General features: G+C 36.7%; 1 pseudogene; it reads left to right on the top strand.

Annotated features, from left to right (window-relative positions):
• Positions 1-891: 891 nt before the first annotated feature.
• On the top strand, positions 892-4,399 carry LOC109374246 (V-type proton ATPase subunit E 1 pseudogene; annotated as a pseudogene).
• The last annotated feature ends 238 nt before the right edge of the window (positions 4,400-4,637 follow it).

Genomic DNA, 4,637 nt, shown 5'->3' with positions numbered 1-4,637 from the left:
ACTGCAAATTTTGTTTTTTATGTTTATTATGATAATGCATTTATAAACTATATCAATATTGCATGAAATTGTATCTGTTAGATTCTTTATTGAAAAAATTGACTCTTATACATCTACATTGTAATATGTACTTGGCATTGTGATGACCAAGATACTAACTATAAACCTAATAACTTCGTTCTCTCATTCCACTGGTATTTAATTGGCATGAAATACATTGTTAATCAGTAACACATTTATTTTGGCTTTCTCTTTATTTAAACAAGGCAATATTTGCAATTACAACAATTTCATGTCTAAAAAACAATGTCAACTGGGGCGGCAGGTGAGCTCAGTTGGTTAGAACACAGTGCTCATAACACCAAGGTTGCTCATTCGATCCCCACATGGGTCACAGAGTTGCACCCTCCACAACTAGATTGAAACAACTACTCGACTTGGAGCTGATGAGTCCTGGAAAAACACACTGTTCCCCAGAAACAAACAAACAAACAAACACTGTTCCCCAATAAAAAAAATTAAATTAAAAAAAAAACAATGTCAACTATTTTTCTTACATGATATGATAATTACAGCCTTAGGAACTGATGACATCAACCATAGAGTGCTGGCAATGAGAAGGAAAGACTGCCTAGGAAACCCTAAGGAACATCAACATTTAAGGGAAATACAACCCAAATGAAACTTGCAAAAAGACTGAAAAGGATGAACCGGAGAAATAGGAAGGTTGTGTCATGGAAACCCAGTGAAAAAGAAGTGGTCCATATTTTAAAATGCACAGCGAAAGCACTTTTGGTGAGAGACATAAGAGCAGAAGCTAGAATGTTGTGGGTTGTAAAATGAATGAGAAATGAATATATGAAAATACTAAGCATAGTCAATGTTTTAGAGATGCTTGACTTTGAAACGAAGAAAGATAGGCTAGTAGATGAAGAAGTGGTGGGTGGAAGGAGGGATTTTTTTCAGTTTAGTTTAGCTTAGTTAGTTTTTAAATGGGAAAGACCATTGAGCATAAACACTATTGGGAAAGAATCAGTAGAGTAAGAGAAGTTGAATCTACAAAAAAGAAAAGTTATTCAATGAATGGAGCTTGGCATCTGTTACAATGAAGATGCCTAGCAAGTATTTATTAAATAAATGAGTAAATTCCTTGAGAAGACAAGAGGATAATTAATCCAGAAGCCAGGTGAATGAATTATCTGTAGACAGGAGGCAGGATATCTCTTCCATGAAAAAGGCAAAAAGGAGGAAATAAGTATGGATACAGGTCATTTGGTAGAAGTGGTGTCAATCAATTGAGAAAGTTCCATCTGATGACTCCTATTTTCTCTGTGAAATGGAAGATGAGATCCTCTGAGGAAGATAAAAGAGGGGTATTATATTGGGAGGACTGAAAAAAGTGAAAAAGGTTTATGAAATAGTCTCCCCTATTCTGAAAGGATGCTTCAGAGAAAAGCCCCTTTAAGCAGCTGCCAGCCTCTGCAGTATATGCAGTGTGTAGTGTAAGGAGTGGCCTGTGTGCTCCCTGCACTAGGTCTCAGCACTGAATCAGGGGAGCCCATCATCACCTGGCACCTTCTCCTGTACCTTCCTCGCTTGAAACTCGAGGCCACAGTCTTGAATACTTGCTCTCTCCTTTGTTTTCTTGGTATTATTCCACTGGATTTGCTACATACTGGTCGCTTCCTGGGAGTCCACGACATTGGACAATTCTGTCTCCCTACCCAGACAATGGTTCACTGTTCTACCTTGAGGACATTTCTTATAGCTCATTACAATTCTGAGACCTACCTACCCAGATACTGATCCTACCATCAAGGAACTGCTGACCTTCAAAGGAGCAAACTGGGCATAAGGTATAAGATGGGATCAGACTACTTCATTGTCTACTCAGTCCCTTCCCACAGAGCCTGAGTCATCTTTGGGCAGAAAAGCAAGGGCCACGGAGCCTACCCATAAGCCCCTGCTGTATCCTCCCAAAGGCTTAAGTCCCTCCTCCACCTGAGAAAGTAATTCTCCCTTTGAGATGAGAACCTACTTGAAACCTACAGGAATATGACCTTAGCCCATGGCCTCAACAAGGAAACCCTAACAGGATATAACACAGAAAACCTAACACCCCCCTGAAAGAGAAAATACGGTAGTCATTAGATGGGTGGTTTTATTACACAACCAGGGAACTGCCAAATCTGTGTAAGCATAAATATTACAACCCAACATGAAAATTAAACAGAAGAATGAATAGATTATATGTTGATTTTAGCCATTACCTAACAAACAGTGTATTTTAATGAAGTATTTTTTACAAACTCTAGGGAATTTTAAATCACTTTTCATTAAAATTTCAGAGTATATAACACAAACTCTTGAATAACATATGTAGCTTCACAGAAAACTTTGCCAAAATAAGTGATTATCTAGTAGTGAGATTACTTAAGAGAAAACACTGGAAAATGTAGACAAGGAAATTTATTTTTAAACAAATGGATGGGGGAGCAGGGGGTATGGAAGAAACAAAAAATGATGACTGAAGAGTTAAAAACACTCCAAGAAGCACTGGGCCTGCCTCTGGTTTGCTAAATTTTCTCATCACTTTGCTCTATGTATGGAATAAGTTATTTAGACCAGGTAATATTTTTTAAGATTTTGGCTATAGCTCTAGAAAATAATTATTAATATCTGTTTTGGATTCTTAAACTCAGTGTGTACCTTTAATTAAAATTCCACTCCTTTCTCAACAACCTATTATGACATTCCTTGTTTTTCTCACTTGATAAGTGATCCATTGCTTTCCTCAAAAAAAAAAAAACCAAAAAAAAAAGGCAGTGAGGGGCAGATATCTGAAAGAAGCTATTTTTTTTTTCTTGTTACTTTGCAAAAACAACAGAAGGATTCCTGGAATAGAGAAGCTAGAAAATCTAACTTGTTGGAACTCTCCCCATTATAAGAGTGTTGGAAAATTATTTTCCAAATAAAGAATAGAAAAAAAAATGTAAATAAATGTCATGCAAAATTTTAAGTAAAAGAACCCACAAACCATGATGAAAAAAACTTCGGAAAGACACACCAACAAATTGTGAAACTGTAAAATCTAGTATTTCAAAATAAGCTAACAAATTAAGAAAGTATAGAAGTCATGAAAAAATAACATAAATCAGCATTAGAAAAACACAAAAATGGCAAAACCAGAATCTGGGTTATAAGTCAAGTAAGCCAAGACATTTGCTGAGTTTCTGTCTGCCATCTCTTTCATCTGTCCCTTCAAACATCCACTTGTGCCCATTATTAGGCTAGCTTTGTCTTGGCAAAGGCCCTCAGCCATGCAGACAAGCAATTGCTTAAGCACATGCTGGCTTCCACTGAACAAGAAGCCAGTGAGATTCCAGAAGAAATAGAAGCAAAGGCAATGTAAAACATAAGAAAGGTTATCTTGTGCAAACAAAAAGGCTGACCATTATGGAATATTATGCAAAGGAAGAAATGCAAGTTATGCAGCAGAGGGAAATTTAGATGTCCAACTTGTTGAAGCAATCAAGTTCAAAAGTCCTCTGAGCCAGAAATAGCCTTATTACCGACCTAAATGAAGCAAAACAGACAATCAAGCAAGGTGGTAAAAAATACAGCCAGGCACTGAGCGCTGGAAGCGCTGGTTCTCCAGGATTTGTACTAGTTGCTGTAGCCCCTAATGAATGTTCATTGCAGGAATCAGGGCCTCCTTCTGGTAAAAGCCAAAGTGCAAAAAGTGATTCTGACATACAAAATGGCCAACAAAAAAAAAGATGCTGATGTCTAAATTGATCAGGAGGCCTACCTGTCTGAGTAAATAGCTGGTAGTGTTGAAATCCATGACAGAGATCACAAAATAAAGGTTTGCAATGCCCTAAAAAGCCAACTGGATCTCATAGTTCAGGAATGATGCCAGTCGCATGGTGAACTTGTTTGGTGCAAATACAAACAGAAAGTTTTTGGATTAAGTCTTTGGGAGGTGGAGCTTACTCCACTGCTGTACAACTATAAAATAAAAGCATCTGCTATTTGAAAAGACAAGATTTTCTGTCACCTCCTCTTTGATGTTCTGATATTGTTTTATATTTATCAATGGAATCCCTCTTCTGTAGCTATTGCCTTTGTTCGAATCATTAACATCAGGAGAAATGTTCACTTGAACAAACAGGAACATACCTTTAATTCTAGAAGTCACACAACTTCCGGTGGTTTTGAGCATGAGGTAGAGGGCATCAGGCAATGGTTGTATGACTTTCATACAGACTTCTGCTCTTTCTCCACCTCTAGATATGTATCTAGTGTAGAGCATTTAAAGTACTTTCAAGTGTCTGCTCTTTTTATAAGTATATGAAGCATTCATTATAACAGTAGTAACTTCACTGTTACCTATTTGGGTTTAGGAGTCTTCCTTATTTTTAAATGTGCTTTATTTAGTAAAACAAAAAGGTTTTGAGGAGAAAAAAAGTGAGGGAACGCAGGACATCATTTTTAAAATTTTAAGGAAGCATAAACACGAAGGAACAAAAGAACAATGAAAAACAACAAATAATGCCTTAAAAGAAATAGAAGATTAAAAGGAAAAAAATGTTAAAATTCAAAAAGAATGAAGAGGTGAAAAGGATTTGAAAGTG

Source organism: Hipposideros armiger, unplaced genomic scaffold (genome assembly GCF_001890085.2).
Source record: "Hipposideros armiger isolate ML-2016 unplaced genomic scaffold, ASM189008v1 scaffold_806, whole genome shotgun sequence".
Classification (NCBI taxonomy): domain Eukaryota; kingdom Metazoa; phylum Chordata; class Mammalia; order Chiroptera; family Hipposideridae; genus Hipposideros; species Hipposideros armiger.
Note: the sequence above shows the minus strand (reverse complement) of the source record. Positions and strands in the feature narration are given on the sequence as shown.